Raw genomic sequence first — 10996 nt, forward strand, 5'->3', positions numbered from 1 at the left:
ATCCCGACCTTGGTCGGTTTCTAGGGCTCGAACTCAGCAGCCCGACTTCACGTCATAACTTGATATCATAACGACGAACCTCGGTCCATCATGCCCCAAACTCGATCAGTCACACGAGGGCAAACTCGGTTTTGACCTTATACAGATAGTCCCATCGTTTCTCGAAAAGAATGTGGCGAGAAACAATATGACTTTTCAACCTCTGATTAGATACACACTGACGTCCGTGTTGAGCCCATTTGTGACGTACGTGACAAATGTATCATCGGTTCAGTTACCAAGGCATTAAATGCGCGTCAGTCGATGGTCGGCCACTACAAATTTTGAACCGTCATTGTGAAATCTATAAATAGCCTCCTTCCTTTATCATTTTAAACTTTTACTTTCAACTCTTCTCATTCTATCATTCACAGTTCTTCGTCTTCTCCAAAATTATCTATTTCTAGGTTCTGAAAATTTCTTTGCTTGTTCTTCACCAAGCACCAAAATATTTCAATTTCCCATCTTCTTTGTTCTTTGAAAATTTAGATGGCCAAGATATCTAAAAACGTTCCTCAAAAAGAGGTTGCTTCCTCATCCCGCTCTGCCGGTGAGAAACAGGTGGTGGAGCCACGCCTTGAAGAACTCGTTCCCGAGGGATGTGTTATTGATTATGATTTTAAAGTTGATAAACCCTCTTCGGTTGTCAGTCGATGCGAGCCGGTATCGAGATATATATGCTCGATACCAGTAAGTCTCCTTGATGTGGTGAAAAAAGATTGTAATTGGGTAGACAAAGAGGTCATGATACCGACACCGGAGGAATCGATCACTACCCACGTGGAAGGGTATCTAAGTGTTTACACTTACCCTTTCACGTTGGGTCCCCTCGATCCAGTCATCATCGATTTTGCAAGAAATACCACATGACCCTCGGCCAAATTCATCCTTCTTTCTGGAGGATCGTGATCTTGATCTGTTTCTTTGTGAGCAAAATCGATGGGCTTCCCTTCACCCTCGACCACCTTATAAGATTGTATAGTCCTCGACTTTACCGAGGCGGGCTGATAAAGCTTCAATGTCGTACCACCAAGGTGTTCACGTCGAGCATAAATAAAGATAAGGATTGGGGATGGATATGCCAGTTTGTTCGAGTGAAGACCTCAGACCTAATCCCAGCTGAGAGTATGCCATTTCTCGAGAAGTGAAATATGAACTGTGAGTGTGATGCCATTTTTAGTTTTTGTTATTTTTACTTCTTCATCTTTTCTTATCAGTGTTCTTTTTGACACAACCATTGCTCGGATGTCGGGTGTGGTTCCTCATCTCGAGAACTGGGTCAAAAACCTGGTCTCGACGTCAACATTTATCGAGCGCTCATGGCGTGATTTGTCGAAGGGTCGATGGGAAGCTCATACTCATGGTAAGCTTTCAACTTGGTCTACCGATTCATTTGTCATTTGAGGTGACATGCTTATTCGAAGCATGAGTTTACTTATCTTCTCTATTCGTAAGTCTCGGAAAAGATGCGGTCATGAGGCCCCCGTCTGGTGGTGAGGAAGTTTTACCGCCTGTCTCGAAGTTGTTGAAGGAAAGTAAGAGAAAAAGGACTTCGGATTTCGAGGGTCATAAACCTAAGAAGAGGACAGTCCGTAAGCCCAAGGGAACCACAATCCCATTGACTATGGAATCGGTCTTGCGTCTATGGGATGAAGAAGAAGAAGAAGAAGAAGAAGAAAGAAGATAACTCTGTACTGGTGGCCCGTGCTCGGGCTGGCACCGATATTTGTAAAGTTTTGGGACCGGTGGGGACTGATTTTGCTTTACCCAAGTTCGACAAGGTAGAGGAGAAGACTTCGAATCGAGTTCCCGAGCAAAAGAGGACCGGGGATGTTTTACCTCGGGGCAACGAATCCGTCGAAGAGGCGGTTGATGATGGTGCAAGAATCGAGTTTGAGGTTCCCCGAGATGTAGGCGGCACCTCGAAAGACATAATCGGGGCAATAGAGATCGGTGATTCCCCTTCTTTTCCTTCATTTTCCCAGTCTATGATACAAGACGCCCAAGCTGTGGAGGTTTATCTTGGGGAGGGATCCCATGGAGAGGAAGTTCCTTTCCGTGGTTATTTTGTTGGAGTAGAAGATGCTACCGGTCCGGGCGATTTGTAGGCTTCGAAGAAGAGTTCGGGCAAGGTGGGGATTCCTCATATATTCACTGAAGCTCAGCAAGCCCTGAATTGGGTAAGTTCGCTTTCTCTTTATCAACTTTCATACTTGTATTTTTCTTCTTTTGTATAACTCCTTTTTATTTTTTGTAGGCTTATGTGCTTTATCACGAGGGATTTTTCCGATCCCGATGGGAGCTAAGCTGGTTCGAAGCCGAAATTCGAGGGCTTACTAAGGAGAGAGATACCTTCAAGCTTCTCAGGAGCAGAGGGGAGGAGAAGTAAAAGGACTTCGAGCCGAGCTACAAGCAACTCGGAAAGAACAAACCAATTTGTCCGAACAGGTAAAAAGAGTCTTTGAAGTTAATGACACTGATTTAGGTGTGAAGGCTAACAGTTCGGTCCTGCAGGTTCAGCAAAAGCTCGATATAATTGGGCAGCTTCGCGCCGAGGTGGATGTAGTGAAAGCGGGGGCCGAGGAGTGGAAAAAGAACATGGACCGCCTTGCTAAGAAGGCTGCCCGGGCTCAACTGGCCTCGATTGAGGCCCAACTCCGAAGCTCGAAAGAGAGAGCCTTGGTACAAGCCAAGAATATCGAGGAGTTCCAGTCTCGGTTGGGCTCAGTGACTTCTGATCGAGAGAGGCTGGCCTCGGAACTGGCAGCGGCCAAATCAGAGGCCAAAATAGCCATGGCTAATGCTGATGCAATAATGGCTGTTTACCGGCTCGATGCTGAAGCCGCTCAGGTTCGAGCAAAAGAGGTTGTCGAGGCTACTCAAGCTCGAGCAAATTAGGTTACCAAACATACTAAATGCCAATCTCGGAGGGAGATTCTAGAGGAGATCCACGCTCGTGGCTTCTATCTTACATCCGAGATCGAGAATGCAAAAGAGCTCGAAGCCAAAGCCAGAGTGTTGTATTTTCCCGATGATGATGATACCGGAAGTATGAGCGGTTTTGAGAGCAAAGGAGGTCTCGAGGGTGAAGATGCTGCTCCTGGAGAGGACTAAGTCCTTTCAGTATTTTTCTTCTTTCTTTTTAGACCGTTTTGGTCTTTTGTAGAAAAACTTGATCGGGCCATGGTGCCCTTGTAAATGATTTTTGGTATATATAAAACTTTCTTTCTTTTATGGCTTCTGAATCTTTTGCCTTTCTTGTTAATTTATACAAAGGCCAAAAAGTGCCTTAACACGGGATAATTACTTGAAGGTCTGAGTGAATATTCGAACTCGAACTGAGATAGCTTTTAGACTTGATGAATAGAGTTCAAGCGAAATGATTTGCTCGAATTCGAGCTAAGGTAGTCTTTAGGCTTTTTGGTCGAGTGAGAGTGATTTTTCGAACTCGAACTAAGGTATCCCTTTAGGCTTTACGGTCGAGTGAGAGTAATTTCTCAAACAAGAATTAAGGTAGCCTTTAGACTTTATGGTCGAGTGAGTGTTTGCTCGAACTCGAATTAACGTAGCCCTTAGGTTTTACGGTCGAGTGAGAATGATTTCTCAAACTCGAGTTAAGGTAGCCCTTAGGCTTTTCAGTCGAGTGAGTGTTTGCTCGAACTAGAATTAAGGTAGACCTTAGGCTTTATGGTCGAGTGAGTATTTGCTCGAACTCGATTTAATGTAGCCATTAGACTTTATGGTCGAGTGAGTGTTTGCTCGAAATTGATTTAATGTAGCCCTTAGGCTTTATGGTCGAGTGAGTGTTTGCTCGAACTCGATTTAATGTAGCCCTTAGGCTTTATGATCGAGTGAGTGTTTGCTTGAACTCGAAATAATGTAGCTCTTAGGCTTTTCAGTCGAGTGAGAGTTTGCTCGAACTCGAATTAAGGTAGCCCTTAGGCTTTTCAGTCGAGTGAGTGTTTGCTCAAACTCGAATTAAGGTAGCCCTTTAGGCTTTATGGTCGAGTGAGTGTTTGCTCAAACTCTAAATAATGTAGCCCTTAAGCTTTACGGTCGAGTGAGTATTTGCTCGAACTCGATTTAATGTAGCCCTTAGGCTTTATGGTCGAGTGAGTGTTTGCTCGAACTCGAATTAATGTAGCACTTAGGCTTTATGATCGAGTGAGTGTTTGATCGAACTCGAATTAATGTAGCCCTTAGGCTTTATAGTCGAGTGAGAATGATTTCTCGGACTCGAATTAGGTTTCCCTTAGGCTTTTTAGTCGAGTGAGTGTTTGCTCGAACTCGAATTACAATAGCCCTTTAGGCTTTATGGTCGAGTGAGTGTTTGCTCGAACTCGAATTAATGTAGCCCTTAGGCTTTATGGTCGAGTGAGTGTTTGCTCGAACTCGATTTAATGTAGCCCTTAGGCTTTATAATCGAGTGAGTGTTTGCTCGAACTCGAAATAATGTAGCCCTTAGGCTTTTCAGTCAAGTGAGTGTTTGCTCGAACTCGAATTAAGGTATCCCTTTAGGCTTTATGGTCGAGTGAGTGTTTGCTCGAACTCGAATTAATGTGGCCCTCAGGCTTTATAGTCGAGTGAGTGTTTGCTCGAACTCGATTTAATGTAGCCCTTAGGCTTTATGGTTGAGTGAGAATGATTTTTCGGAATCGAATTAATATAGCCCTTAGGCTTTATGGTCGAGTGAGTGTTTGCTCGAACTCGAATTAAGGTAACCCTTAGGCTTTATGGTCGAGTGAGTGTTAGCTCGAACTCGAATTAAGGTAGCCCTTAGGCTTTTCAGTAGAGTGAGTGTTTGCTCGAACTCGAATTAAGGCAGCCCTTTAGGCTTTATGGTCGAGTGAGTGTTTGCTCGAACTCGAATTAATGTAGCCCTTAGGCTTTATGGTCGAGTGAGTGTTTGATTGAACTCGAACTTGTAGGATCCTTTTCTGACGATTTCGATAGCCTGATATGGTCCTTCCCAGTTCGGACCTAGTTTCCTTTCATTCGGATTTCGGATTTTGGGTGTTGAGAGTGACTTTCCTTAGCACCAAGTCCCCGATTTAAAATGTCAAAGATTGGTACTCGATTGTAGTATCTTTCGATCCGCTATTTTTGGGCGGCCAATCGGACGAGACTGGCGTCTCATTTTTTGTCCAATAATTCTAGGCTCGTGTTCATGGTTTCGTTATTTGACTCCTTTGTTGCATATCAAAACCTGATTCTAGGTTCTCCGACCTCCATTGGGATCAAAGCTTCGGCGCCATAGACCAACGAGAATGGCGTTGCTACGGTATTGGATTTCGATGTTGTGCGATATGCCCATAGGACCTCGGGTAGTATTTCTCTCCATTGTCCTTTGGCTTCGGTCAATCTCTTCTTAAGATTTTGGATGATGGTTTTGTTGTTCGATTCGGCTTGTCCGTTCCCGCTGGGATGATACGGTGTTGATAGGATCCTTTTTGATCTTGTGATCCTAAAGAAATTTAGTTATTTTGCTGCCAATGAATTGTTTTCCATTATCAAATACAATCTCGGCTGGCATCCCGATTCGACATATGATGTGGTCCCAAATGAAGTTTATCACTTCTTTTTCTCTAACTTTATCGAAAGCTTGTGCTTCAACCTATTTAGAAAAATAATCAGTCATAAACAAAATAAACTGAGCTGTAAGGGCCGATGGAAGGGGGCCGACGATGTCCATTCCCCATTTCATGAAAGGCTATGGAGATAGGACCAAATGGAGTAGCTCCCGGGGTTGATGAATCATGGGTACATGTCTTTGGCGTTTGTCGTATTTTCGAATGAACTCCTTCACATATTTGCCCATATCGGTCCAACAATACCCTGCTCTGATTGCTTTGTGGACCAACGAATCAGCACCAGAATGGTTTCCACAAGTGACTTCGTGAATTTCTCGTAGTATATAATCGGTATCTCTTGGTCCCAAACATATTGCCAATGGTCCATCGAACATCCTTCTAAACAACATTTCATCTTCGGATAGGGTGAACAGTGGTGCCTTTGTGTGCAAAGCTCTCGATTCCTTTGGATATGATAGAAGCTTCCCGTTCTTGAAGTACTCTATATATTTGTTTCCCCAATCCCAGGTTAAACTTGTGAAGTTTATCTCGGCGTGACCTTCTTCGATCACCTATCTTATGAGTTGTACGACAGTCCCCGAGTTGAGTTCGTCATCTTCGACCGATGAGCCTAAGTTTGCAAGAGCGTCGTCCTCGATATTCTGTTCTCGGGGTACATGTTGCAAAGTCCATTCTTTAAATTGATGTAGAGTTACCTGTAATTTATCCAAGTACCTCTGCATTCAATTTTCTCGGACTTCAAAAGTCAAGTTAACTTGGTTTACCACGAGGAGGGAATCATATTTAGCCTCTATGACCTCCGCTCCCAAGCTTCTAGATAGTTCGAGACTTGCAATCATGGCCTCATACTCGGCCTCATTGTTAGTTAATTTTGTAGTTCTGATAGACTGTCTAACTACATTACCTGTGGGTGATTTTAGTATAATGCCTAATCCAGACCCCTTCGCGTTCGAGGAGCCGTCCGTGAAAAGGGTCCAGACTCCCGAAGAGTTACCCGTTTTTATCAGTAGCTCTTTCTCACCCTCGGGCACGAGGGTCGGTGAAAAGTCAGCCATGAAGCCCACCAAGATTTGAGATCTGATAGCGGTTCAGGGTCGATACTCGATATCGTACCCACCGACTTCTATGGCCCATTTGGCCAATCGACCCGAAAGCTCGGGTTTGTACAAAATATTTCAAAAAGGATAAGTTGTTACAACATGTATCAGATGACATTGGAAATATGGTTTTAGTTTCCTCAAGGTGCTTATTAAAGAAAGCGCTAATTTTTCTAAGTGTGGATATCTAGTTTCGGCCTCGCCTAAGGTCCAACTGACATAATAAACAGGGAATTGCGTACCTCATTCTTCTCGAACTAGAACTCCACTTACTGCTATCTCTGATACAGCTAAGTACAGGTAAAACTGCTCATCCAGTTTTGAGGTATGAAGCAGCGGGGGGCTCGATAAATACCGCTTAAGTTCTTCCAAAGCCTGCTGGCATTCTGGAGTCCATGCAAAGTTGTTTTTCCTCTTAAGCAGTGAGAAAAGTCGGTGGCTTCTATTTGATGATCTCGAAATGAATCGTCCCAGGGCGGCTATCCTCATCGTTAACCTTTGCACGACCTTTACATTATCGACTACTGTGATGTCCTCGATAGCTTTGATTTTGTCCGGGTTGATCTCGATCCCTCAATTGGACACCATGAAACCAAGAAATTTGCTCGAGCCAACCCTGAATGCACATTTTTCGGGGTTGAGTTTCATATTGTACTTCTTTAGTACGTCGAGAGCTTCCTGCAAATGTTTTAAATGGTCTTCTGCTCGCAAGGACTTAACTAACATGGCATCAATATAAACTTCCACTGATTTAACCTATTTGTTTTTTGAACATTCGGTTTACTAGGCATTGATAAGTTGCACCCGCATTTTTTAGACCGAATGACATTACGTTATAACAGTAGGTACTATACTTAGTGATGAACGAGGTCTTTTCCTGATCCTCCGGGTTCATCTGTATCTGCTTGTACCCAGAGTAGGCATCGATAAAACTGAGAATCTCATGGCCGGCCATGGCATCGATCATACGATCAATGCTAGGCAAAGGAAAGGAATCCTTAGGACATGCTTTGTTCAGGTCTTTATAATATATACACATTCTAAGTTTGTTTCCCTTTTTAGGGACCACCACCATATTTGCTAGCTATTCGGGGTATTTTACTTCTCGAATGGATCCTATTTTAAGAAGTTTTGTTACCTCGTCCTTGATGAAAGCATGTTTGACCTCGGACTAGGGCCTTCTTTTTTGCTTTACCGGATGGAATTTCGGATCCAAGCTCAGTCTATGAGTGGTTATTTCCGGTGGGGTCCCTGTCATGTCAAGATGGGACCAAGCGAAATAGTTCATGTTAGCTATAAGAAATTGAATAAGCTTTTCCCTGAGCTCGGGATCTAACCCCGTGCCTAGGTATACCTTTTGCTCGAGAAGATGTTTGATTAGCATAATTTGCTCCAGTTCTTCGATCGTTGATTAGGTAGCATCGGAATCATCGGGGACCATGAAGGATCGAGGAACCCCATAGTCATCATCCTCGTCAGTCTTCCGATTCTCTAGTTGGGTCGAGGCTGATGTTTGTGATTACTATTCGGTATCCTGCTCCTTCTTCGAATCTGATCCCTTTGTCGACGATATTGAAGATATCAGGATCACTTCATCGACGGAAAACATTTATTTTACGGCCGGTTGCTCCCCATAGACCATTTTGATTCTCTCTGATGTTGGGAATTTCAGAACCTGGTGAAGGGTCGAGGGCACTGCTCTCATGTTGTGGATCCATGGCCTCCGGAATAGGGCGTTATATCTCATATCGCCCTCGATTACGTGGAACTTCATTTCTTGGATGATCCTGGCCATGTTTACTGGCAAGATTATCTCGCCCTTAGTAGTTTCATATGCCATATTAAATCCGTTCAGTACTAGGGTAGCGAGCACAACCTGATCCTGTAGATCGAGTTGCTCTACGACCTTTGATCGAATGATGTTGGCCGAACTACCTGGATCAATTAACACACGCTTAACTCGAGTTTTATTCATAAGTACAAATATTACAGTGCATCGTTATGAGGTTGCATGATTCCTTCCACGTCTTTGTCACTAAAGGACAAGGTTCCTTTAGGTGTGTAATCCTGAGTCCGAGATCGCTTATCTCTTACAATAGACATCTTAGTGCGTTTAAGAACTGACCCTCTGGGGGACATCGATCCCTCCGGTGATCATGTGGATGATGTATTGTGTCTCTTCTTATTCGTTTTGTCTATTAAAATCTCTGTTTTTGAAATGGTTTTTGGCCGGTTACTTAAAAATTCTCGAAGGTACCATTCATTGAATAAACGAGCTACCTCCTCTCTCAACTGCCTGCAGTTTTCGGTTTTGTGTCCATGAGTACCATGATACTTGCACATTTGATTGGGATTTCTCTGGGCTGGATCAGACTGTAGAGGTCAAGGCCACTTAGTATCTTTGATGCGTCCGATAACCGACACGATGGCAGATGCATCGATGCTGAAGTTATATTCTGATAACCGTGGTGCTTCCTTAGGTATGGTATGCCCGTCGAACCCATTCATGTTCATCAGCCCCCGAGACCCTTGGCCTCGATCACTTCTCCTTTTGCCTCGTACGGAGTTACGTGTAGGTTCGCTACCCCTACGATCTCCGTTATACGACTGATATCGATCTTTGTTTGACCTTGGATCTCGGTCGATGTCCCTTTTAATAACAGACCTAGAACCCAACTGGTCATCTTCAACTCTAATCTTCGATTGATATCGATTGTGTACATCGGCCCAAGTAATAGCCGGGTACTCGATCAAATTCTGCTTCAACTATCGTAAAGCCATCGAGCTTCGTTCGTTTAGTCCTTGAGTGAAAGTATGTACAACCCAATCGTCAGTGACTGGTGGTACATCCATTCGTTCCGTTTGGAAACGAGATACGAACTCTCTTAGCATCTCGTTGTCCTTTTGCCTTATCTTGAAAAAGTCTGACTTTCTGGCTTCGACCTTTATGGCTCCGATGCGTGCTTTTACGAAAGAATCTGTATGCGTAGCAAAAGAATCGATATAGTGAGACGGTAAATTATGATACCGTATCATTGCCCCTTTTGACAGTGTTTCACCGAACTTCTTCAATAATACAGATTCGTTCTCGTCATCTTCTAGATCGTTCCCTTTGATGGCACATGTGTAAGAGGTGACGTGTTCATTGGGGTCGGTTGTTCCATTGTATTTAGGAATTTCGGGCATGCAGAACATCTTGGGGATCGGTTTTGGAGCCGCGCTCGGGGGGGAAAGGCTTTTGCACGAACTTTTTGGAATCCAAGCCCTTCAATATCGGTGGTGCCCCCCGGATCTGATCAACCGTTGAGTTATAAGTTTCCATTTTTTGGTCGTTTGCTTCAATCTTCATTTCTCGTGATTCTATTCGTTTTGTCAATTCCTCTAACATCTTAATAATTTCGGGATTAGTTCCTGATTCTTGTTCATTTGATCTTACTACAGCTGGCCACATTTCGTGGGTGACTTCTCGGGGTGGACCGAGCTCAGCCATACTCGGTGCCTGGGTTTGGCTCTGCAACTGAGCTATTGCTACCTGTTGAGCTTGCAACATTTCAAAAATCACACGCATTCTTATCCCGTCTTCCCCAACATTTTGGGTATTTTGAACTGCAGGTCGAGTTCCACCATGAATGTTGTTTTCGGGGTCGGAACGTTGGTTCGCCTCGATGGCCACGTGTGAATATTAACGTCGATTGGATCTGTAGCTCGAGTTCCAACGGGATCGACGAGCAACCTTTCATCCCCGATCGTCAAGTTGTTGTTCTCATCTTAAAGGCCAACTTCATTGTCAATAGGTATGGCCATTAATCGAGAGTTCGTCGTTTTAACCCGAAATCAAAGACACTTCCAAGAGCAAGTGTAAAATGGTGTGTTTTGCAGAGATTCGTACCAAATAACCATTGTTATCCTTAACCCTACTGTGGGCGCCAAACTGTTTACCCTTCAAAACGGATAGAGTTGAATTTATATGTAGTCCTAAGGATACGTGGTATAACTTGATACAAATCAGAAAAATAAGTAGAGATATATCGAATATTGACTGTAAAAAGGAATGAAATACAAACCCGAATTGAGTAGAGAATGATCTATGAATGAACAAGATGAACCAATGACTAAATCCCCAAATGGCTTTAGTGTCCCCTCCTTACAAATGGCAGCCACTATCATATAATGGAGGAATCCTACTTTGGATATAATTAAAAATCCATAGTGGAGATCTCATGATAGATTAATCAATTAGCTTTTCCTTGATTTCTGCCGAGATTCTCT

Source organism: Nicotiana tomentosiformis, chromosome 4 (genome assembly GCF_000390325.3).
Source record: "Nicotiana tomentosiformis chromosome 4, ASM39032v3, whole genome shotgun sequence".
Taxonomy (NCBI): domain Eukaryota; kingdom Viridiplantae; phylum Streptophyta; class Magnoliopsida; order Solanales; family Solanaceae; genus Nicotiana; species Nicotiana tomentosiformis.